At 44.6% G+C, this 26181-nt stretch overlaps 1 protein-coding gene across 3 annotated transcripts in view; it reads left to right on the top strand.

The window, feature by feature from the left end:
• Window positions 1–2347: 2347 nt before the first annotated feature.
• Window positions 2348–26181, top strand: part of SPTBN1 (spectrin beta, non-erythrocytic 1) — a 132951-nt gene continuing 109117 nt past the window's right edge. The window contains exon 1 of one of the 3 annotated variants that reach the window (XM_075749917.1): window positions 2348–2522. The gene's annotated coding sequence lies outside the window, so the exon portion shown is untranslated. Of the gene's footprint in view, window positions 2523–2804; window positions 2954–3356; window positions 3379–26181 lie in introns of those variants that run through there. The other 2 variants (XM_075749916.1, XM_075749918.1) reach the window with 2 other exon arrangements.

The raw sequence follows: 26181 nt of genomic DNA, 5'->3' as shown, positions 1-26181 counted from the left end.
TGATCAGGAGCAGTATCTTAATCCTGCAGATATTTCAGCTAATTTCAGTACCACTGTCGGGGGGGGGATCAGGAAGGCTGGAAAAATTGTTTTCATTTATTTTTCTTTTCTCTCTGCATATAATTTTTGAAGTGATTGAAGCGATTGACTTATCCTTTGTTACAGTAATGATTAAGAAGGGTTTTGCTTGGAATTACTGTTGTTAAATTAAAAAAAGGGCTCTTTTTCCCTCTTTACTACCACCATTTACATTACATAGATGCAAGTACCTTCTAGTATTTATCTAGAAACCCTAACTGTGGGTTTTTATTGTACAAGATGCTGTACAAATAAAGAAAGCAAAGACGGCCCATTTTAGATATTTTAGCATCTAAGGGTGCAGTTAGGCAAGGTGTTTGTGCTGATCAAAGGGTTTGCTGCTGAAAGCCAGTTCAGCTCAGGGAGCCAGCAGAGAACTGTTGTCTTGTTGCTGCTGAATTCTGCTTTACCAAGGTGGTGAGGGATCAGTGGACCAGTAGAACCAGTGCAAGAGAGGAGCGAGAAAAGGAGGAGTGGGACAGAGTTGCCCCTTAGCTGTTTTATTTTTACTGCATCCTAAGAACTGGATGTGAACTACCAGAGATGACAAACATGGAAGTACACGCTTAAGTCTTGTCAAGGCTCTATGGTAACCGAACATTTTAAAGAGGCTTTCTGAACGCCTGAGGAACTTTTCCTGAGTTTGAGGGACTTAGGAATGAGAGAAAGCATGAGGTTACTTGTCTGATAGCCTGGGCAAGTCAAAGGTAGGTACTGATGCTGAATACGGGCAGGTGCAGGGAGAGCTGAAATTGTGATTATTGGTTTATGCCTGATCTGGGAAGCGAGACCACTGGAAAGATGGAGAAAAGGATGGCTTGTTCCAAAGGACCAATGAAGAAAAGAAACATGCAGCAGTCTTTGGAGTAAGTTCAAATAGGTGAGGGTACATCTGTAAAGGTTACAGAAGGGGATGTGGCTGCAGCTGAAGGGTGAGGTGATGAGAATCTGCATGAGAGCACTGGCCACCTGGCTGGATAAGGCAGGGTAGCGCTCTAGGCCTGGCCTGGGGAAAAAGAAAGGAGCCAGGTCCAGCTAAGGATGGTGTCCATACCAAAGGCCTGGATGATGAGTATCGTGGTGATACCGGCTGATGTGATCGGGACAGGAGGTAGCAGATAAGTTATTGGCGTGTTCAGTGGTGTTTTAGGAGCTCTTCTGTATATGTTGAACCAGCGGCTTGCCATCCTGCAGGTGCCAGAAGGGTGGAGTGAGATTTTAACTGGGGTATGGTAAGAAGCTTGGAAACAGAGAGAGTGTTACTGAATGTGTATGTTACATGTTTGTATTTTGTGGGGTGAGTTCACCTAACAATAAGTATCGAGGGAATGATTAAATGTCCCAATTAGAACTCTCACTGGAAGTGGGAGTAAGGATGCACTGAAGGAGTGGTGGGGAGGCAGTGTTGGAAACCAGAGGAGAACAAAATATCAAAAAGAGCCAGGCTGATAATTTTGACAGGATGGAAATGAAGCAATATTCCAGAGATTACGCCAGGAAGTGGATATTGGAAATTTTGGCAAAGTAGTGGAGTGTGAAGGGGCAGGAGCCAGATAAGAGGAAATTTAAGATAGGCGGAGAAGAGAGGAACTCCAGACAGCAGTTAAGTACTGTGTTTAGGAGTGAGTGTGGGGATGAGAAGCAGGAGGGGAGAGGATGACAACTAAAGAGGCAAATTAAACCAATGGTGGATGGTCGGGTTTTTTTGGGTTTTTTGGGTTGTTTTTTTTTTTTTTAAATGATGGACAATGCTAGTCCATAGCTGTATTGCAAGCAAGAGGTTGGGGATAGCAGATGAGAGGGAACCATGGGAAGAGGGCATGAAGAGGATGAGGACACAGGTGCAAACAGAGAGGCCAGGGTTAGCAAAGGAAACCTGAAACAGAAATGTCTGCCTCTGGACTAGGTGGGGAGAGGGGTGTGGGGGAAGGAGGAAAGGCATGCTGGCTGTGTGTTAGCAATTTTCTCTAGAAAGACATATGCAAAATCCTGCCCAGAGGAGGAGGAAAAGGGGAAGTGCTGCAGGGCAGCTGGGGTTGACTTTCGAGGGATTGGGTGACACTGGCAAATGGGGCAGTTTACGTAGGAAGGTGGCAGGGCTGAAGTGGGAGAGGATGACTCTGCAGTGGAGGAAGTCAAGCTCAGGATGGGATTTCCACTAGCAATGACAGAGCAGTGGGAGAGTAGCACTAGAGGAAATGGATGCTGGGGGTGAGCCAACATTGTCTTCGCAGTAGGAGAGGGTGTCAGAGGAGGAGGAGCGTGAAGTCTAGAGAGACCCAATAACCAAATAAATGTAAGGAAAGGGAAGGAGAGCTGGGAGCAGTTGGCAGCAGTGGATAACGTTCAGGGGAGGCTGTGAGCGAGGGCCTGCGGGGAGGCCGCTGCACGGAGGGGGAAGATCTGGGGGTGACTGCAGGGCGAGGCCCCACCAGCAGCACCAGGTGAGGCAGAGGCCGGGCGCTGCCCCCCGCCGGGCTCCGCCGCGCTCCCCCAGGACAGCGCCCGCCCTTACCGGGGAAAGCGGGGCAGCCCCCGCCGAGCCGAGCCGCTGGGCGCCGGTGCCCCGGAGGGGAGGGCGGCCCGGCTCCGGGGGTGCCGAGGGACACCTGCTGGTGCTGGGCCCCGCTCCCCGCGCCGCAGGGCGGCGGCGGCGGCCGCTCGCTGCCTCCGCAGGGAAGGGGCGCGGGGGCGGGGGGCTGCGCTTCGCCCCCGCCCCGCCGCGCTGTCCCCGCCCCTCGCCCCTCGCAACCGCCGCGGCCGGGCGGGCGGAGCGCAGCGCAGCGCCGCGGGGGCTGCGGGCGCCGCCGGTCACTCCCCGCCGCCGCTGCAGCCGCCGCCGAGCAGGGAGAGCCGCCGCCCGGGCAGCAGAGAGGTAGGGGCGGCCGGGCCGGGGGTGACCCCCCCCCCCTTCCCGGGGTGCGTGCGTGTGTGTCTACGGCGGGCCCGCCGAGCCGGTGACCGCGGGCGACTCCCGCAGCCCCGCCGCAGCCTCTCCCCCCTCCACGCTCCGCCGGGGCTGGCGGGCTGGCGAGCAGCGGCCCCGGAGCCGCGCGGCCCGGGTGCGGCCTTCCCTCCTCCGCCCCCAGCTCGCCGCCCCGGCGCGGCGCTGCGCCCCCCCGGCGGGCTGTCAGGGCGCGGAGCCGCCCCGCCCTGCGGCGGCCCCGGCCCGCCCGGCCTCTCCCCGGGGGCCGCGGCCACCGCCCTGCCCGCCCTCCCCGCGGTGCCGCCTCTGCCGCGCAGCCGCACGCCCCGCCGCGGTGCGGAGAACCGCGGGCGCGCTGCGCCTCTGGACCGCTAGTACTCCTATTTTATTATTATTTTTTAAAATATCTATAATTTATTTTAAATTTTCTTTTTCTTCGGCCGCGGGCGGCGGAGCCGAGGCGGGGGCCGCTGCGGGAGCGGGCGGCGGTGCGGCCGGTGTGTGGGGCGGGGTGCGGGGCGGGCGCGGCTGCGGGGCTGCGGCGGGCGGCCCGGGGGAGGCGGGGCGGAGGGGCGTCCTGCTCCGTATCGGGGGCTTCGCGGCCGGCTGTCAGGTCCTTAGCGCTGCGGTGCTTTGTACTGTGGGAGTGCTGGACTTGGGAATAATGCCGAGACGGAGCGGTGTTTGGCTTTCGCAATAATTAGATGCGTTGCTTCGATTGCTTTCATCCGCTGCTTTTATAGATTCTTGTATTCCTTAAGTGAATGCACGGTTAAAAGGCGTAATGTATGGCCTTGATTTCATTATCTCTTTCAGATAGCTCTTGCAGTTGGATGGATATAGGCCCGATTTAACACAAAAAAAAAAAAAAAATATGGCAGACTTCTGCTAGATACTGTAAGACTGCAGCAGCTCTGAAAAATCCTTGTTCATGGCACCCAGGGTCTGACGTTTTATTTAGGAAGTCCTCTTCTAAGGCTGATTCTTTTGCTCTTGGAATGATAATACAAAACTAGAGTAAGCAATGGAATTTATAATTTTGAGATCTTAATTGTGAGTAAAAAGGGCATTCTTGTTTAAAGAAGGTGAGTAGTGATCTGTATTTCTAGATTGTACTTACTCAATGTTGTCCATAGATACAAATGATAAATGTTCAGAATCAGAAGCAGGGTTACTGTAAGAGAGAATAAACATGAACTGTCAAGATCCAGAGCATTTGGTACAGCCTTTGACCTTTATCGACAGGATAGAAATATTACGAAACCTGCTTATTGAACTGTCTAGCTGGTTCAGAAAAAATACTGTTACTCAGTCCTGTGAATGTATTGTGCTGAAAGACGTCTTGGGGAACAATGCTCCCCAGTCTAAGGGTTACAGAGGCAGGTCGTGTCAAGTAATTTATTCAAAGAGATATCAGCCATGTGAAAATGTCAAGGGAGACTGTGACTCCTCAGGCCATTGCAGGAAATCTCTGCTGGAAGAGGACTTGCGTATCCTCGGAAGTCTCTGGAGGGAGAGATAGGAGGTGAAAATGGTATGGGATAAAAGCTAGGAAGGGTGGGTGATGGCAGCTAGATGCGATTTCTAAAGAATTGTTGGCATTCTTTTTTCTCGCTGTTTCTCGGTGGAACAGAAATGGCTGTTGTGATGCCTACATGACTTAGCAGTGGTTGTAGGGCTATAGGAATGGACTAGTGGGCTCACTCACGTGTCATAGCCAGCGCTAGATAGGCAATAAATAAAATAGGTAGGAAATATTTTGTTATTTCATGCAGCAGCATAAACTTGGTACTGAAAAAGAGGTCAGATTATGGAACCGTAGCCCATTTTGCGTTTTTCTGTAATGCAGGTTAAGTGCAGTAAATGATACTCGCTAAAGCAGGATGCAGCATTTTTGGATGAAAAAGGAGCTTGCAGCAGTTGTGTGGCACAAAGCGTTACAGATGCTGTTTCATCTCTATGGTGGCATGGATCCTGCAGCTCTTGGAATTACTGTGTGTTACTGAACTCTGCCTGCGCACAGAAGTGGAACAGAGAGGGGGCAAGGTGTTCATGCTACATGTATGGAAACTAGAATGCTGCTGCGTGTCTCTCAGCTCCTTTTAAGTAGGCGTACCAAACCGTTTTATGAAAGATGTTTTGGTTTTCCTTCAATGTATATAAAATTTAATCAGTTAAAACCTCTTTATTGGGTGGGCCTGTAATGCTCATTTATATTGCGTCACCTGACTAAGGATTTATTTTTAACGTGGATCAGTTACAGGATTTAATATTTGTAGTTGTATTACTTGTAAAATAAGCATTGTATTTTATTAGCGAGGAGTATGTGAACGTATTTTGTGGCATACAGATGAGAAGGTCTATTTAAGCAGATGTTTAAGGCTCAGACTGCAAAAGTTATTCAGACAGTTAATCTCTATAGGCACCTAAATTCCTTAGTCATCTGATCTGGGCACAAGTTAAAAACCAGTACAATAGTTTATCATTGCCCATTACCCGTGAATCAGCTCCTAAATCCAGTCCAGGCTGGTATCTCTGACCACAGGCCTCCTGCTCGCCATTTCATGCTTGTAGGAAAACCTTTGCAAACTGTGGTGCTTGGGCTGTGGGAACTGGATGGCCTTACGTTGGAGTGAGGAGCCACCAGCAACCTCTTGGATCTTTTCCACCCTCAGTTGAACGAGGGCGTTGCGAAGGAGAGCGGTGCAGGCTATTTTCTGTGGTGTGCGATGCACGCCGTGCCGTGGAAGCTTCTGATGGGATCAGGCCGGCGGTCCATGATGGAGACTGCGTAGAGCCATATAGGGCTTTTCTGAAACACGAGCTCGCGCCGCGGGCTTGCTGCTCTTCCCAACTGATGTAGCTGGGGAGTTGCCAGTACGTTGGACCCTTACCTCAGCCTAAGCTCATGGCAACTTTCCCAAGTCAAACCAGCAGGAATCTGGCCTAGAGACACTAAACGTGCAAATCTAGTTGTCTTCTCTTGCTGTCTAGTGTATTTACACCTTAGAAATCATCTTGTGTTTGATTGTTATCACCAAATAACACTCGCCTGGTAAAGCAAGTGTTGGAGCTGAAACGTGTGTACAGTCAAATGGCACCGAGGTGTAGTCGGTGTTCTGCAAAGAGACTGCATTGAAGGCTGCTTTCCCCAGTGGTTTTTTTCCCCCCACATATGGCTTTCATTTGTCAGATTTTTATTATTACTCTTAAAATGATCTGTTGTGAATTTGTTTTTCTAATGAACATGAGTACAATGTTGCAGCAGTTACAGCTGGGCCTTTTGAGGCTTTGCTCTCCTTTAATGAAAAAAGGGTTGCAGACATACTACACGTAAGGAATTTTTCTTAGGCCTAGTAGATCTCAACTTATTTAACAGCTTTAACAGACTGATAGGGATCAGTTCTATATATTTAAGCAGGCAGCTTTTTTCTATTTTGTCCAGCTTTATTTCATTTTCTTGTATTGTTAATCCCAGACGCATTTTTTTTATTGTCCATTCCTCATTAGAGCCCAGTTTTGCACGGAAAAAACTTTCGTATGTATTGTTAGTTGATGGTTGAGTTCATAACTGATTTTATAGTTGTTTGAGAAAGCTAGGGAGAGCGGGGTTGCGTCTGAAAACATTACTTCTACTTGCAATGCATGTGATCAGGAAGAGATATACACCAATCTATAATCTTTGTGCTCAGGGATCGTATACATCTCCCTATGGCCAAGGACAGATTAAGGTTGAGCAGTACCTTTAGCTATTGTTTTTCAGCACCATTAAGATTTTTCTCAGCCTGTTCTCTGTAAGGTTATTTTTTTTCTTCTTGAACAGTGAAAATTTCAGTATGTTCTTACTTTTTCATGTCTTTTCACTTTCCTCCTGCTATTCTCTTTATATATCACACAAGCCTATATTTTTTTTTTCAAGCTGCACATATTTTAGCACACTAGGGATCTCTTTGGTGTGTCACCACTATCACCAGAGTAGCATGTTATCCTGTCGTGCAGTCATCTTTATTTCACAATCTTTTGAATGCGCATTAGAACTTTAAAAAGAAATGGTATGTTGGTTTGATTTATACAGCAACCCCTCACATCAAGAGGGCAGCAAGAACTGAACAAAAGAGCCACTCAGTGTGAAAATCTTGTGCCGACAGATGCTGACACACACCTGTTAGATCCTACGAATAGACTAGCTGGTCATACCAGCCGTGCCATTGGAACAGGAGAGGTGTGCCATTAATACTCTGTTCATAGGTCTAAAAATATACTGGTCTGTGAAACTGTTCACAGGTAAATGTTCCAAATTAAGGAGCTTTTCTGTTTACTGGGGTTCCAAACATAGGCTGTTCTCTTTTTGGAAGCAGTGGCCAGATCCTGAAGTTACACCTGCTGAGCAATTTGCCTATGGTCTGTGAAACACATTCAGGAATGATGTTCTTGGATTTAGTCTTCTGTTACAGTTCACATATCCACAGCTGCACACAAGAGGAAAACATTTCTCCTTCTCTGTTAAAGTCATACTGCTTGGAGTTAGTATAGTTGTAAGAATATGAAACAGGAATGCTTCTGCAAGTAATTGGAGAAACTGTGGACTTGCCATTGAAAAAGACTTGCAAAGAAGTAGCAGCAAAGGTTGGTTGGTTTGTTTTAAGAAAGGAATAGGGATTGACTGACAGCTCAGTTGTACTGGAGTGACCACTAGGTTTGGTTTTGTTAATCGTGACTCAACACAGTTGCGGGAATGTGGAGTGATCCCTGAAATGGCCTTCAGTCACGGGTGGGCAGGTGGGCAGTTGTCCTCCGTGTAACTGGGTCTGTAGGAGGGGGTATGCAGTATATTGGTTCTGTGAAGATACGTAGTTGTATACGTGGGTAAAAAGATTTAGTTTAGCTGGTGGAAGATGTAATCAGAGATGAAGATACGCAGACCTAAAGCAAACAAAACTACTGCTTCATTGCCTGCATGATTGAATGGCACATAGGTTAATGTACGTGAAGTAGCCAACTTAATGAATAAAGCGCTTATGCTTCAGCTGTTCAGTACCACCATAGAAAGTGGCTGAATGATTGTTGGTGATCCTTTCTGGCCTTAGTCTGTAGGGACTACAGACCTTTTAGTTCTGTCTGGGTTTTTTAAATTTTTTTTAATTTTGCCTTCAGGTTTCTTAAAACATAGCATCACATTAAGATAAAGACTGTGCTAAAATCTCACAATTCAGGGCTTCAGTTGGGTGCCTGTAGTGGTCAGGAAGGATAACCCCCTCCCCGACTTTTGTGGAGTTGTATTTTCTATTTTTGCACTTTCTTAGAGGCGTCAGTGGCTGGGGGCTGGCTGGGTGAGGCAGTGAGCTGGGTGGGAGGTGCTCTGAGGTGACATAGAGGCTCCTCTCGGAAGCCTGGCCCTGACGTTTTAAGGTTATACTGATTGCTGAATTTGATACCAGGCAGAAATTTCTCCCAACTAGATGAACAGGCATCTTTGGGAGGTCTTTAGTCTTCACTGGGGGTTCGGCCCCCAGTAGCGTTACAGTCCCAAGTACATGGTCAAGGTCATCTTCAAGGCGTTGTGGGGACTTCTTACCATCAAGCAGTAATCTGGATCTGCATTTTTTGGTTTTGTAAGTTACTGCCATTTGATCTTGAATTAATCCTATCCTTCTGTTGATGTAATTTATTAGAGAATGTTACGGAGTATCTGCTTTTGATCCTTTCTTTTATGTGATAAAAGGGAACGTTGCATTTGTAAGGGCAGGAAAGCTGTCAGTATATATCGTTTCTTACGGCACGGTGAGGGCTGGCTGGGCAGGTCTAGAGCCAGGTTTACAGTGGGGTTGATTTGTGGTTACTGCAGTCAGTAACGCAGAGTAGAAAATATGGTTTTGTGCAGTATGACTAAATGCTTATTTTTTCCTCTCATTAAATCAATTTTGCTTAGTGCCTAGCCACCACAAGTGCTCCAGCTGATTACAGCAAGTAGATCCTCTGGTTTTTTGGCTTAGAAGGGAGAAGGTGCTGCCTGCTGTAGGTAAAATAACAACGTAGATAAATTTATTTTAACACCTACAGGTTTTAGTTTGGGCATCTGAGTTTGAAAGTGTTGGCTTTTGTCCGTAGCTAAACTAATTATGAGATTTTTCTTCCCAAGGGCTTTCACTGACTTTTCTCTTAGTAAACAAATATTTAGTTAAAGTGTTTAAGGGTGATCTATAGCTAGTCTCTGCAGATGGAGAGCTTTGCACTGGTGGGTAGCTTGTGGCTCCAGTATGCTAGTGGCATATACATTTATAGCAACACTGGAATGCGTGAAGCTAATCATTCTAGCCTGTGCTTGGAGAAAGCAGGTTTTGCCTCTCGCTAGCAAATTACTGGCCTCTGTGCTTTTGGAAGGGTACTTTGGGCCCAAATCTGCCTTATGGAAGTCAGTGGCATTTTGATATAGGAAGATCATCCAGTAGAGAATCCTTGTTTAGACCCTGTATCAGGCAAAGCTAGTGATCTTATTTCCTGCCTTGCCACTTAGATTATACAAAATCTGAAAGCGGGGAAGTTGAGCAGCGTACACTGGTTTTGGGTGCCTGAACTTTCTAAACGCATGGGATCCGCACGTCTTGAAATTTGAATGGTCCTATAGTCAGCCTGACTTGGATATGATAAGCTGGGAGAAAAATAGGCTTTAAACTACCATGCTGCAGTTCACTTTAAGTTAACAGGTATTTCTTGTCATGTAGGGTCCGTATGTGGTAAAGGTAGCCCAGTTAGTTTAATGTTCACTTTATTTTTTAACTTAAAATATTGCGACCTTTTTCTGTACATACTACTATGAATAATTCTCTACAGTTTCATGATAGTCAAAGGTGAATGGATTATTTGCTAACTTTTTTTTTAACCTTTTTTCAGAGTAACATATTCTTGTTGTAATTTAAATGCTTTTAAGAGGCCGGATCCTAAGCCTGAAAAAAATCTGGTTGACTTTGGTGGAGCTACGCTGGTTTGTACCAGTTGAAAATCTGTCTTGCAGTCTTTAAGTTTTGAGAAAACAAACACTGGAGCCTGTTGTATTTTACTCTCTTTGTGTTTTGGGCATCAGAGAAGCTTTTCCTGATTGTTTTTCTCATTTGAAGGCTGATTGTACTGAGTGACCTCTTGCTACTAATGGGTGGGTCAGTTTATGTGGGAAAGTCTTAGTCAATGTGTCTGGGAGATAAGTGGGACTGCATCCCAACAAGCGTTGTGCGTTAAATACTGGAATGTGCTGGGGATCTGCCAGGAGATTGGAAGCAGGACTATGCGACAAGCGCGAATGCAGTCACACTCTCCCTAAAATAGCACTCTGGATAACAGGAGATCTGGAAAGTTATCACTTACCTCATTTTAGCACAAATTCTTTCCTAAAAATGGATTATTGACTGAGGGTTCTGGGGGATTTTTTTATTTTTATTTTTTAAAATATATTCTGTTTGTCCCTTTCAAGTCTTCAGCTGAAGGCAGGATAGGACTGCAGGTAGAAACAAAAAAGCTGTATTAAAGCCATACAAGTGAAGCACAAACCCCGCAGCCCCAGCTTAGGGAAAGCTGTTTATATAATCCTCACTGTTACCTGAAGGAGAAATGAGATGGGTTTTTATCTTAGTGTAGGTTAGTAGTAGTGTCTTCAAATTTGTCTTGAACTGTCTGGAAGTAGCAACGCAGAGATAAATCAGTTCAGCGGCCTCCAACATGCCTGGACTGGTTGTTGGTGACGGGATTTTGGCACAAGAGACTGGATGCAAGCAATCAGTATTTGGATATTGAAATGAATAGCGGTTTACCACTGCAGCCCGTATATGGTTTTGTTTAAGGGTAAAAATAGACAAATTTGATTTTTCAGCCCTGTGTCAAATTTGTTAACAGAAGAATCTGATTGTGCAGCTTTAGGCATTGGCATAAGCCATTTAAACTTAAAACCTGTGATGCCTAAATTAGTTTCTTAGGGAAAGAGGATGAGTTAGCTTCTAAATGGGATAGTGTGAGGAAAGCGTGGGGGCTGGGGCGGTTGATGGTCTGGAGCAAGGCTGTAAAATACTGAGTCAGCAGGTGGTTGTGTTTAGCCCTGGTGCGAGTCTGCTGTAGGAAAGTATGGATTGAAATAACTGCTCCCTGGATTCGTGTTTGCATTGCTGCAGGGACCTGGACAAGGAATGCGGTAAAAGGAGAAATAAAAGTGGAAATGTTACAGAATAGTGAGATTCAGAACAGAAGTCTGGACTACTGTAAGTCATGACCTTTTAGTGCATGCAGATTTCAGGACAAGCAATGAGCTGCACTTTTTAAAAGGCAAATGGATTACTTCATTTGTGGAAAAATATCCATCAGCTTCTGGTCTGCACTACGAGCCTGGGATCAGTTTAGCTCTTGAGGACCACAAGAAGTGACTCTGCCATTGTGCCTGCACCAGCACGGAAATCTCTGGCCCCAGGTGTTAGGTCTACGTGGCCTGTGGTTGGAGAAGAGCAGTTTCATGTCCCCTGTGCCGCAGTCCCTGAGCTTCCCTGTGGGGAGGAGACTCATTTAGCCTGTTGTGCAGCAGCTGCAAGGCTGCTTTAGGTTGTGCTGGTTTACAACGCTTTGGGAAAGGAAGGCTGTTGCACCAGCCTAGGATAAAATGAGGCGCAGTGGTTATGCTCCATAGTTTGTTTTGGGAGAGGATGTGACGTACCAGGTACCCCTGCTCCGCACCGCGGGGGGATTCCCTCACCCCAGTTGACCTATTAAGCCAGCTTTGCAGCTTTCCATCGCTGAAGTGTGTAAAGTAGCTTTATTGCTGGTCAGGACCTGGCTCGAAGGAGTAACGCTTCAATAAAACTCAGGTAGAAGGTAAATGGAGGTAAATTAAAAAAATGCAATCCAGTTGAGTTTCACTTTGTCTTTTTCAGATTATCTCTATGTGTCAGGAGGCTTTAAATAACGTGCTTGAGGTTTTAAATAATCTTCATATGAAAATATGCAGAACGTATCTGAGATAATTTTATATTGCTCAGTTACATTTCTGAACCACATTAGAAACGTAAGGATTGTAAAAAATGTTGAAAGATACCAGAATGTTGGTAAATAGCTCTGGGAGTCAAGGATGATGGTACCCTCTTTGTGGGCAGGTGTGAGTGATAGGGAGTACATAGCTCTTATCTGATCTGTGGTTTTAGTCTGAGTCATCCTAATCGGGTAGTAAATCCTGAGTGAGATTATGCTGCTGAATTGTGTGTAACAAAGATCAGCGTTTAGATACACTGTAGGTGTGTAGCAGGATTGAGAGATGCTTGTTTACATGGTTATTGCTGATAGGTTGAGGTAAACCAGAAGTTTGATTGCTTTAACTAGGATCCTCTTCTAAACAAGTGGAAAAGAAACACCGTGAAGACGTAATGGACTGTTGGCTGAAGCCAAGCTTGACAGGTGAGGACCACGTGGACATACCAGTGCTAGGTGGAGCGCTGAGTTGGTGGAGGGCATGCCAACCCTTTTAGAGATGTTTCTACAGCTGCTGCGGACTAGCAGAAAATAACATGAATCACTTGGGCTTGCAGTGGCTCAGCTTGCTGTGAGAATTCAGAGAGTCCCAAAGTTCCTCAGATTGTTGGCATGGGGTGGTGGACCTACATGTCACCTTAAGGGCAATTTGCAGAGCAGCGCGTTCACATTGTTCTAGGGTAGTACAGCTGTTTTCATTTTTAACTTCTGGTTGTCATAAGCTGTGGCAGGATGCCAAGGAGCCATGGAAGAGCTTTGGACCTGAAATTAATTTTCGGCAAACTTGATTAGATTGGCGCCTGTGGCAGTCTTTCCATTATAAGTTTTATGTGTATTTTGATATAAATGTATCTCCTTTCTGATATTTAGTAGCTTGGCCGTATTATCACTTTATGCTCTAAAGAGAGATAGAAGGGTGTGCAAGTACATAAAACAAGGACAAAAATATAACTTTGTATGTATTTTTAATATTCTGTTTTGTGGATTGATCAAAATGTTGCCATTTTAAAAGACTAAAATGCTTGATGATAATGAACGTTGAGAAATGGTCACTATGCAGGCAGCATGACTGCTCTATCAGAGGGGAATTTCCAAATTGCATTCCAAGCATGTTATTAAAGGATTAAAGAGATGGGCGATTCACCTTGGGCTAATTATCCTGAAACTATGCTTATAATACATACAAATAAGTATTATGCAAATATTACTGTAATAACAAACCTTATTTTGAATTTGCTTTATGCCTGACAGTGGTTCACACGCTGGTCAGAAGTATTTACAGTATAAACTTGATAGGTCTTGAGGGAACGTACATGTTGGTATTAGGTTGTAGGTCTCATTTCGTTTCTGTCTGAACCTTCTGTCCGTGGGCCTGGTTTGGCAAAGGAGCTCAGGACCTGGTGAGCGAGGTGGGGAACGTGATCCCACCGCCAGCTTGGTCTTTGTCCTGTAGGATTAGGGTCCTGGGCCTCTTGACCATGCAAAAGGTAGAGCTGCACGTTTAACTTCAATGCGTTTTGTCTGTGCTTCACGTTACTGTATTGAGATCCCAACCTTTCTAATTCTGGGTGAGCTGCTTTCTCAAGCAATGGGACGCTGGTGTCAAGGTGCCAACAGTGGCACTGCAGTGGGCTGAGGCTGGGATGTTTTCAACTCTCTGGTCACGCATTTATGGAATACGGAGCATGGTCCTAAATCTTAGTTGAATTGCTCTTGCAAATAGCAAACTCCTCTGTTTTGATCTAGTGTTCTAAATGATAATCTTGTTTTCCCAAAACAGAAAGTACCTAAGTTAACTGTTTAGGGAAAAAAATTAACCATGGTGAAATATACCACTTGGTTTCTTTTTCTCTGAATTGACCTCAGTGGATAGTAGCAGACTGGAATGTTTTGTACCTCGTTTCCTTCCGTGATTATATTGTTAAAATGAAACAAATATTCCATTTTTATTGTCATCAGGAGCAATAAATTCTTGTTCCTTTTAAAAATCTGCCTGTCCTGGTTTTGACTTTTGTTAACTACTGCCTGGAAAATGCAGCTATTTCTCTTCAGAGTGCTGGAACTCTTTTCTGCAGTCAACCTGAAGGCCCAGTTCACCTTTGGGAAATGCCAAGTGGAAGATTGGTGGGTGCCGAGACTGCAGTGACCATGATTTTACCACTTCCAGATCTGCTGGCTTTCAGACATAAGTGCCAGGAAAAAAAAAGCAGTATTCATGTTAGTTCTCTGGGTAGAATATAATTTTTAAGTCAAGATTTTAGAGTCTATCAAAAATCAGAGGCTAGATGGCTACTGTTGTTTGCTTCGATATGCTAAAGTTTTTCATGCCGATATGTGGTCCTTGTATATTGCACCTGAGGAATCTGTTCCCCAGAATCACTTGGAAGACCCTTCGCTACTCCTCCGAGAGGTCAGTGAGCTGTCTTGGAGACACGATATGAGACTTGCTGGAGAGAGCGCCCTGTTGTTCCCTGGGGTGGTTGTCTCTGAATCAGGCGGTTATGGTGGGTTTGGGAGTCTCCAATGATGCTGAGTAGGGTCACGGTTGTTGTTTTCAGGTATTTGGAGCCACACAGACGTGAGGTCACAGCAGAAGTGTCTGAACCCCTGCTTGCCGGTGTTTTGTTCAAGATAACTGCTGTCGATTTTTACATCTGAAAAACGCTCTGCTTTTAGTGCTCCTTTCAAAGATGTGATCTTACAGGTTAAAGCCCAGTGTCCAACCTTTTTGTAGCCTATTTTCTTCTTAATAATAATACTGCAAGATAGTTGTGTTAACAGCCTGTTCCTGCTTTAGCAGTGGTGATACTGTATCAGTAGGATGACCGAGTAAGTCTTGCCTGGGGTTTGGGTTTCTCGTACAAGGACTAATGAGCCAGTTTCCAGAAAAAATGTCGTGTTTGCGGAAATGATGTAAGCTTTGGTTTTGAATGACTAGCACTTGGCACATTTTGATGTTGATTGTTGCTAGTGGACCCCGGGTCTCTAACAATGAAGAATTATCCTTGGTCTGTTGGTACTGAGGTATTTCACTCTGGCCTGAACGAGAGTTCATGATGTTGGCAGTCTGAGGTAGCCACGAAATGGGAAGCCCCAGGACATATCATGGGGCTGATTTGAATGGTCAGTGGTGTAATTAGTATTAGCATTGTGTGTTGTTTAAAAGTTGTATTTTTGGGGGGGGGAAAAACCAAACACAACTTCCTGGGCTTCTTCCTGAGTTGCTGGTTTCAGAGTGAAGGCTATAGGCTATCTGTAACACCAACAAAAAGAGAGAGGAGGCTTTGTAATTTGAGTATCATAGCAAAAAGAAACCAAACGAAAAAAATAGAAGTAATGCAGCTGAGGGGATTTTTATACAAGCCTATAGTTAGTTTTAGCTGTGGAGTTTGGGTTGGTGGAGGGTTTTTTTTTGTGTGGGGGTGGGGGTTTTTTAATGAATTATTTTTGATTTCAAGGACTTAGGGATGAGGAAGAAAGGAGCTATTGTCCCAGTTAGTCGTGCTGCAGTGTACGTCTACCTCCTAGACCTGGTTTTAGCTGTAGCCTGAGGTAACACCTGGTTGGTTTTAGCAGCTGAATGTGTTGAGAAGCTGTCGTAATTACTGATTTTATGCTTTTTGCTGCATGGTGGTTTCTGTTGGAGACTACGATAAGTCTTCCAAACCCTATTTCTGTTCAGAATCCAAAACGTTGTGAAAAGTGCAAGCCTTATGCACTAACCGGTCTGTGTCAGTCTCTTGCCGTGCGCAGTCTCTTGCCTTGCACAGTCTCTCACTGTGTTACAGTGCCATGATTGTAAGCCATCCAATAAAGTCAGTGTATTGCTTAAAATAGGCCATTCCTTTTGCAATTGCTATTACAATTCTAATGTTAAAATATTAAGCCTTCTCTACAGCGTTTGAAATAGCTGTGAATAGAGAAATTCTTTCGTTTGTCTTACCTGAGAAGTTAAATATGGAGCGTGTCAAAGGTTCACTCCCAAGGCTGGAGATTTGTAGGAGTTGAGCCGAGGCTTCTTCACTCTGGTTTCTTCAACTCTAATCTGTTGTTATTGTTGAACAAAGAGTACAAGAGAGTGGGAGAAAGAAAGAAGCAGGAAATGGATCAAAAGACAGTGAAGAGTATCTAGAAATCAAATGGAGGAAATAACGGACCAGAAAGAATGCAAAAGTAGGAATTCAAAATAGACAGCTACATTCAGAGAATTTCATCAGGGCAAGACTCTGATCCCGGCCAGCAGATGCGTAACAGTGATGTGGGTAGCAGGTAGCAGCACCCTGTTCCGTTGGCAGGGGGTGCAAGACCTGCCTCCTCTCTGGGGACTGTGGGTTCAGCCCTGTGTGCTCATGGCAGCAGGACTGAAAGTTGTAGCAAGCCACTAGTTGCCTTTTGGGAGGCCTCTTACAAGGGTGGGTGCAACCTGAATGATGGAGTTTGGTAGGAAGATCAAGGGCTTGGCAAGTTCAAATGGGTGCGCTGAGTGCTGATATCCTCAGCCTACGTGCTGTAAGAATGTACAAATGAAAGGCAGGTGTTTATTTTCTTTCCCCCAATGTTGTTGTACATTAACTAATGTAAAATTTAATAATAAAATACCGTTTCAGCAAAACAGTTTCCTTAAACTTGCCATCAACAAAAGATGTATTGGAAAAGAGAATTTCCTCTAGGGTGAAATAGAGGGCAAACAAACTGAAATGACCATTGTATATTTAACGGGGGGAAAAAACGTACCTGTCATGCGCCTTGAATGTCATCTTAATGATATTATGAGGCAAGGAAGGGAGCCAAACAATGCACACCTTTTATCATGGAAATGAAGTCCAGAAAGGCTTTCAACAAACACTGTTTAGCCAAAATGAGGGGTTGAATTGTCATCTGCCATGAAATAAAATCTAATTTGTCCATATAATGCTGTTGGTTCAGGTGAGTGATGGAAGTACTGTTCTTCTAATTGCCTTTGAAGTTCAGAGTGAAAAGAGATCGTTTTTTCCGTCCTGTTCTCTAGCTTGGCTTCTATGGGTAGGGAGGAGACCAGCAGTAATATTTCATTTATCAACTTAACTTCGGTTGAACCAGTTGCGTTTTGCTGGAAACCAGTCGGATGGTCAGCCACTTCAAGCTGCAGTCTTCTTACGAAAGGAGACCAGAGCAGGATATCTCCCCAGTCCCCAGCTGGAGCTCTTGCTGTGCACTGCCCAACTCTGTTTCGCAGAGGGCTTTGCCAGCATGCCAGCCATTACTGACCTGGTCTGCAACAGGGAAACTGAGGCAGAGCCCCATGCCTGGACCCCGCAGCCTGGCCTGGCTCCCCAGTGAGTGCAGAGCACCCCTGTCCTGCCGCTTCGTGCTGCTGGGGCATGGAGGTGGGCGCTTGCTGGCTGGAGATTGCTCCCACGCAGGCAGGGTGGATCCCAGCAAGGCATAACTGGAATGATTTTGGTCTCTGACACTATTATATGTGGCATAATGGGCTTGTCCTGGATTTACCCCAGTAGAAATGCCATTTTGGATTGGGTGACATGTGCTGTCAGATTGACTGCTGGTGGTAAGCGAAGAGGCACGGTAAATCTCTGTGTCGTCAGTCTGTCTGGCTGCATCGCAGGGGAATTGCAGTACTTCAGAGGTGCTAAGGCTTTCCCTCTCTGCCCCAGCAACTTGCTTTGGAGTTCCCACCTTCAGGAGGTGCTCCAAGAAAGGGAACGTCCCTCTGTGTTCTCCTACCTGTCCGGGCACCAAGCCATACTTCCCTGGTCACAGCTTTACGCTCCCCAAACTTGCTCTCTAACCAAAATAAAAGCCCAAAGCATGTCAACCCAAAGGGGCGTGGTCAGGCTGAACTTCAGTCACAGATGAAACGCCAGGAAAAAACCATGCTATTAAGAGGGGAGGGGGTGTCATACACCTAGCCCTTACAATTTGGTTTGCAGTGGCCTCTGGTTGCTGTTCAGGGTCTCTAAATTAGCCAGTGATTTTTCTCTTGACCAGATCACCTGTAGATGTAAGTGGAGCTGGTGTTATTTAAGCATTAGATTTGTATTAGATCCCTCAGATCTTGTGCCTTTGTTCATGCTAAATGTAACTTTCTTGCCTTGAATATAAACCGAAATGAATTTGTTATGAGTTACCCTTCCTGTAGTAATCAAGGTAGAAATTAGTAGCTTGTCTTTGGAAGGTAACGCTAATGTGTGTGAAAGGTATGTCAGTGGTTTGAGCGTGGTATGTTGTGCAAAGAACCGAGCTGCAGACCATTGGTATCCCCTCGTAACGTCTTGAGTCCTGTTAACTGTTTTAAATACAAAGATGCTGACGTACTTTTAATGCCATGTTAGTGCTTCCTTGGGCAAGCAGTTAAGAGCATTGTTTTAATTCAGTAGCATACAGAAGAGATTGAATTCTGGACACTGGCATTGTTATCTGGGCAAAACATGCCCATAGGCTGTAACCGCGGGGCTGGCCTCCCAAAAAAGTTAATTTTTATTCTCCTCTGTGTTACATTTTAGTTATCAAAGAAAAAGAAGATGGCTGAACAGTGCCAGCTCTGGTTGTGCATTTCCATGAATGTGTGATGGCACTTCTCCGTTCTGTCAGTGATGGATCCTAATGCTTCCTATTATGTGCCACCTTCACCATTCTCTGTTTGACATCCCCAGCATTTTTTGTCCAATTCAGTTTTATTCAGTTATATTTTCATTTCTAAATGTGGTTTGGAAAAGTGTGTGGTGGGACGTGGTCTCTACAAGCAAGTAGTGGTCCTTGTGAACCTCCCAGTATTTGCCCAGGTTGCTGTAGCGGTGTCTTGAATTTTTTTTAAATGACTTTTGGTGTATACAAAAGTAAAAGTGTCTGAGATAGCTTAAGGGACCTTGGCTTCAGTGCTCATTTTTCATTGACAAACACTAATTATTTAGCAACATGAATCAGATCTTGGGAGGCTTATTTGAGAATCAGTTCCCGTTTCTTCTTTCCCGAGCAGTGGTTCAATCATAGTGAGAAAAGCAGTCTCAATCAATGATTGGGCAAGCATATGTTCTCTGCTACCAGAGCACTCCCTGTTAATCTTAAACTTGCTTTGCAAAGACTTAGGGCAGGTTCATTAGGAAATACTGCTGATTTTGAACCAAGGCCTCTGCCCGGGCTCCTGCACAGCATGCGCTGCAGCCCTCTTTGGCTGTGTCCTGGCTTCTAAGCTATTTTTCTCCCCCCCTTGTTTTTTACTGCAGTCTATGTGATTGTCTTGAAATGCTCTTGTGAAAGTCATTTTGCTAGGGCATTTGGCCATTCTGAAATTGCCTCACTTGTTCTCTAAAAGTATTGATAAAAAAACAGCTTACTCGGTGCAACCTAAATACTAAGGCAAGCTGATGCTTGCCAAACTAACAGAGATGTACTTCAAGGGTGGAAATAATGGCCTTTACACTAAATAACTTAATTTTTCTGACTGCAACAAATTTGGCTTTTTCAAGTAGCTTAAAATTGAGACCAGCTTTGTAAAGGTGAGCAAAATTGAAAATTATGTGGATAAGAATAGCCATACTTTTTCAGGAGGGGAAAAAGCCGAAGTTGTTTAGACTAATGGCTGACTGTTCTTGGTAGGTTTACTTGGAGATCCCTTGTCCTCAACTTGCTCATGACCCACCTTTGAGTACGCAGACGAGATAGCCTTCTCTCTCTCCGTGCTGGGAGTAGGACTGTACGGAGCAGCAAGTGGTGCAGCAGCCAGGCCTTGAGCTCTACCCAGAGTAGCATTTGGGGTGCTGGCTGCATTGCTGGGCTCATGTGCGCTCAGGTGCTATGTGATCTGGGGGAAAGGCCTGAAATGGGGGAAAAAAAGAAAAAAAACCACCAACCCAAAACCAACAAAAACCCCCCCCACCCTAGCAGCATTTCTAGGGCTAGAGAATTCCTGCATAGCCCTGTGAGCACCTGATACTCGTAGGGCTCCTCTTCTCCCAGGGATGTTTTGTGACCTGGCTTCTAGTCTGTCCACTTTCCCATCTAACTCACCGAAAATGAAAAATACTGATGGGTGTAAATTTTATATTGGTTAAAATCTTTGTGGGTATTGCCTGGACTTGCCAAGAAGGTAACAATGCCCTTCTGCCTGCTCTGACCCTGTGAGCCTTCAGAAAGCCTGGGCAGGGTGAGAGGGATCCTGGAAAGCCGGTGCTAGAGACTCAGCTGCTATAAACTACGCTGTTCAGGTTAAGGAAGGGAGAGAGATGACAGTTTTGCCTTAGGCTTGGAGCATTGGAGACCCAATTCATTTTGATGGGAGTTGTTGGTGTCTAACACCTGTAAAAATTAAGCTTCTAGCATTATGCTGCAGGTAAGAAAGTTACTCTAGTTTTGAATCTTGGTGCTGTCTGTTTTGTCTCAAATGAGGCACATAGAGAATTACAGAGATTGTTGCTTTGGGGGGGTAATAGCATTACTTTTGATACTTTCTGCTAGTTCTATTGCTAAAGGGATGATGATGAGACTAATTTTTAACTCATCTGTTGAAATGGTTAATTAATTTGTTGTTTCTGCTCTTGCTCTCTGTGCAGTAGCTGTGCAGTCACCGCTGTCTCTCCCCAGATGCTGTTCTGTGTCCTCTTGCCAGTTCAGAGTGTGTGCGCGTGTGTCAAAGGGGCACTCGGCATCCAGCAATTGTGCCTTCTGTTAACGAGAACAAACCAGGCATTGAGCCCTTCTAGCACTCAGTGGCAAAAGTCAGTAGAGAAAGGTTCTGTGGTAGTAGAGAGGTAAAATGAAACCATGAATATCCATTTCCACAAATCCACAGTCTGTTACCTTGTTTGTTTATTAACTCCCTAAACAATTGACTATTATTTTGGATGATTGATGATGATTATTCTTTTTTAGCTAATAACTTTTCTGCGGATGGATTACTCCTGACAGACACCTGTATATAAGAGCTTAGATCCTCTGCTTATGCAAGTTGGCATGGGCGATGATATCATCCTTTCTTCTTTGGAGTTGGGAGGAGACTGTGAGTAAAGAGTCATTTTTGTCCCCTGAAATGACAGTCCTGGTATCTAGTTGGGTGCATCTCGGAGGTAAGGTGATAGCTAGCAACCATTGGTTTGTAGAGAACGTCTGAGGCTGGCTGTAATTTCCTGCTCTCCAGATTCCCTCCTGCTCTGTAACCCACACTGTATGCTTGTTTGTTCTGGTTTGGGCCAGTTTGGAGAAATTCCCTGCTTTGCTGTGTCTAGTGCTATCGTTTGACACTGCCGCTCTCCTGATACAGCAAATCCATCCAGGTACGAGTATGCGTAAGGCTGTGGAATTGCACTGATGCTGACTGTGACCTGTGATGTTTACAGAAGGTGCCAGGAATGCTTATTCTAAGGTATAATAATAAGCTTCAGGGGAAACGGCCTGTTTTAAATCAGTGTCTGTGTTCAGTGTTTCTGTTGCTGCCATATGTAGGGGCTCCCAGTGTTAACTGGGGTTGGATAGTCCCCAGAAACGTGATAGTGATTATGAGTTTCTCCCCCTCCTGTATCCCCTGCAATAACATCTTTTAATCTTGTGTTTCACCGGAGTCCTGAGAGAATCTGATAGCAGCCACAGCTGAAGGGAGCAGATGAATACAGAGGGCTCTTGTGCCCAGTGCCTTCGGTTTTGAAGTTGGAGGCTTTCAGCAGCCTTCAGAGGTTTTATTTTAAATCAGGATTTCTATTCATCGCTCAGTTAATTTGCCTGTTCTTGCATAAATTCACAGGTTGCAAAAAGATTCTGGAACAGTATAGAACTAGTTAAATACTAAATGCTGCTCATATCCGTTTTATATTTTAATACATAATGATAGGCTCTGAAAAGCGTGCAAGAGAAGTTGCAAAACAATCTCTATTTTGTTGTACAGAGTATGGTTATTTTGAATGGTATGAAGTTTTAATAGGCATTAAATCTTTGTAAAATATCCAGCATAACTGTTTTGTGTCTGCAATTCATAAGTAATTCAGCCACGTCAAAGTCAAGCAGGAACAAATCCCCTTTATACCATACTGTACCATCTGTCTAATCTATCGGTGTCAAATATGGCTTGTTTGGGTCTGTCCTTCTACAGCCTGTTCTGGATAGATTAAAATTTCTGGTGAATGAGTATTTTTCTCTTGATGTTTGTAACTCGGGTAATAAACATGTTTTTCATGCTAGTTTTATAACGTATTTGGTAAACAAGAATGTGGTAGTCAGCACAAATATCATTTTGTCATGGTTGACCAGAGTGTTTTTATGGCTACAGCACCTTTTCAGCAGTCACTGAGTACAGTATTAATGTGAAATATCTGAATGAAGGGATTGTACTTCGGGCACTTGCAGGATAAGAAGCACCAAAGTGGGTAGTGTAGATTCATCTATTGCCTAGAGCTTGTTTTCTGTTGATCTACTGCTACTGTGGAAAGGCTCCGGTCTGTTTGCCTGGAACTTGCATTAGTTTTGTGGAATGTCAGAAATGAATATTTGAAAGAACTTACTGTTTCGTTTCTATTTGATTCTGCCAGTCTGCGTGAGCTGTAAGCTGTCCCTTCTAAATGCTGGAAGAGTGCAAGTAATAGTATTGCAGTATGACAAAAATAAACCCTGATTTTTGCAGGTAACCTTTTCTTTTGACATCTTTCCAAAAGCAAAGTGATGCAGTGACATATGTCCTTGTGGGTTACAAAGGATGCTAATGTGACTGTTCCTCTACTGGCAGCTCCTGTTTGAGCGAAAGAAGCTCCATGTCGTGCCGTGCTGGCTCCATGTGCTGTGGGCATTAACGTGTGTTTGCATAAATACCGCGCTGTGGCGTTGTCTGATGATTTGCATCTGCCTCCCATCTTCTGCATAGATGCGACTGGCTTTTAGGCAGAGAATGGTGAAATTGTCAAGATTCTGAAGTCCTGCACCTGCCGAGGACCTTTCTAGGAGAGAGCCGGACCTCCCCGCGCTGGCCGTGGGTCGCAGCCCCTGCCCTGAGCAGCTCAGGGCAGCCTGCAGGAGGGATGCTTGGGAGCTCAGGGTGGGAGCATGACTCATGCAGCTACGTGACTCGCAAGTTGTGTTGGCAAACTATCAGCTTTGCGCCCCATCTCTGCTGCTCCTGCGCCACGTCTGCATTGCCTACAAGTGTCTGCACACCCAGCCTCTGTTTTGGTGTGCGCCAGCTCACTCCTACGGCTTGGGAACTTGGGTTTTTTCTCCGGAGCTATTATTAAAGGCAGCAGAGATACAGCCTGCATTCATCATTACCATCTCAAGAGAACTAGATTGCAGAGTTTTTCCTGAGATGCCTGTTTGGAAAAATAAGCCAGGGACAATCTAAAAATTCTGCATTTTTACGTATTCAGTGTGCTCTACCTCTTACCACCTTCCCCTAGCCTCACTTAAATTTTTTATTTATTTATTTTTTTACCTTCACTTGCATGTGTTTTATGCGGAGAGATTCCTGCTCTCAAGACGGCTGAGCCTGATGTACAGTGCCATGCCGAAGGGAAAGCAAACGCTAGTCATTCAGGAATTAAAATGGCTGAATCATTGTGTGGTGAGGCAGTGTGTTAAGATGGAGTCAACCAAGCAGATCATTCTAGAAATAAGAGGGGACAATTTTGCTGTCACTGTTGAAATTATGAGGCCTCTTTCTGTATGTTGTGTTGACTGGTGCCATCACTAATAGAAATGTTTTATATAAAATTCCACCTTCAGTGCTTCATTCTGTCCGGCTGTGATACCAAGTGTTGCACAAATAGAAACTAACAGCAGGATCCTTAGGAAAAGAAAGGGCTCAGCAACAACTGCAGGTCTGTTTTAACCTCTTGCTGTCTTCACAGCACATGGGTTTTAATGGAGAGTATAATAATCAAAAAGCTGACATAGTGTAATCCTGAGGTTTATATTAAAGCCTCTTACCAGTGCATCATGCATTTCCAAACACTCCCATTAATATATTCACTTTGAGAAATGTACTGATCCAGACATTTTCTGGTTTTACTTTTCCAAATAAGGATGCTTAATTACTGTTGACCTGATTTGAATATGGGCTTGACTGATTTAATTTAAAATATTGATTGCAATGCATTGGGTTGGTCATGTTTTTGTTTTATTCCTGTAACAGAACAGCTACCATCCTCGCTCAAGTCTGTGCCTTTAGATCTCACTTTTTCCACAATGCCCAGAGAAAGAGAGCTTTGACACGTGCCTTGGGAGGAGGGAATTTGCCCACGTCAGGATCTCAGAGTGTTCATTCCGGTCTATCGGTGGTTTAGATGGCGTGCTGTTAATGAGGGGCTCGGTGTTTGGGCTTGCAGCATATTGAGCACCCTGCACCTCACATGAGTAACAGTTGACCCTGTTGCTGCATCACCCTGTATTTGTGTGTTTTCCGCATGCAGACGTTTTAGTTGTGCCAGGGAAGGATAAATTGCACTGCTGCTTTTTCAGTTGAAACACTCTCTGTGCTTTCCTGTGCTGTTTCTCGCTTTTATTAGTGGCAGTGGACTCTTGCATGCTGCGTCGTGGGTGGAGGGCCACTGAGAACATGGTAGTCAGGGCTCCGGGAGCTGTCTGGGAACGTTACAACCAGCAATGCCAGCGCAACTTGGGAGGTCGCTGGAAGCCTGCAGTAGTGTTGCACTTTCCCTGATGAACTGTTATGCCGCATTTTTGGTAATGAGGAGAGTTGGGCTTTCTCCAGATGCATGCGAGCTGCAGTGGTAACGCTGGGTTACAACAGCTGGTGGGGTAGCAGGCAGAGTAAGATCATTTCATCACAAATAATTGTTCCATTTTTAAAGATGCCAAATGACAGCGAATGTCATTTGAAACAAGTGACGGGGTGGATCTGTACAATATGTCAAAATCTATTCCCAGCAGGAGTAATAGAACTAGTCCCGCTGCCTTTAAAACTGTAAAACCAATGGCAGTTTTCAAATCCTTCAAAAAAGAACTTTTCTGTTCTTTTTTTCTTTCTCTGCACTCTTATTTGGCAGTGCTTTTAAAGCTTTAAGATTTTATTTTTGCCTTGAAAGTAAAACAATGCTCAGGATTTCCCTCGGGAAACAAAGCTTTTAGAGCCTGAAAAGACCGCAGAAAGCGTTCTCCTCTGGTGGGTTTTCTTCACCCAAGATGGCTGTCTAGAGTGATCTGTAGGAGAAAGAAAAGGCAAGAAGATCTGGAGAGCTGCCAAGCATTTAAAAGGACTGTGTAGTAAACAGTCATTAGGTGAAAAATGATCAGGATTAGTGCTTTCTAAATTGCTTCAGGGCCGTGTGGGGTTTTTTTAACTGTAAATCTACAGGTGTAAGTCTTAAATATGTGAGAATCTTAGCTTTTACTTTTAAAATATAAATAAGATTCTACCAGTTGTCTGCAAACATTCCTTCATGACCGTATCACCCTGTCATACTTAAAAGACCCAGAGAAAAATGAAAACCACCTGCCATTGTTATTTTCTAAACAATTCCAGAGCCTGGTTCTTCTTTTTCATATTATGTGAGAGGCAACACTGCTGTTTTACAGGTTAATTAATAAAACTGCATTTGCAATGTCAAATTCTATACTCAGATGTCTTGTGTGAGTTACTACCTGGGTTACCTCAGGTAGGTATAGCTATTTTAAACATGGATGTGATTGCTCAGCTTTAGTATGGTGTACTCTGTATTCTGGAAGCATTTGCTTTCACTCATCGGACTTGGGATGAGCCAGAGTCTGCATCTCCATGCTGGTGTCTGTGGGATATAATCCCTTCCTCAGGGTGAACATTTAATATCTGTGGTGATATTTTTTTTTTTGTTTCTCACCATTAATTCAAGAAAATGGTATGGTGATTGCCTTGTTCTGGATAGGTCCTGAGCTGTTGTCCTAAGCAACAAGAAATGGTCTGGGATTCTTCTTTTCTTCTGCAGTTGATCACTGAAGAGGCAGTCAAGGAATAGAAATTGGTTTATTGTGGCTGAGCACTCTGTAAGCCCACAAAATGGCGGTACGTTATTCTTCTTGTATAATTTTTTATTCTTATTGCAGGTCCATGAAATACGATAATATTGCATTAAGGACCAATCTGCTCGGTAGCAAAGGCAAGTGGTCAGTGGCACGTCCTGGATCCAAATTGCCTTATATATTTTCATAACCCAAGACAATTAAAGGCACTAAGGTCTTCTGAAATTCAGGGAAAAGGTGGAGGTTTTCCA

The sequence above is a fragment of the Balearica regulorum genome, chromosome 3, assembly GCF_011004875.1.
Source record: "Balearica regulorum gibbericeps isolate bBalReg1 chromosome 3, bBalReg1.pri, whole genome shotgun sequence".
Taxonomy (NCBI): domain Eukaryota; kingdom Metazoa; phylum Chordata; class Aves; order Gruiformes; family Gruidae; genus Balearica; species Balearica regulorum.
Note: the sequence above shows the minus strand (reverse complement) of the source record. Positions and strands in the feature narration are given on the sequence as shown.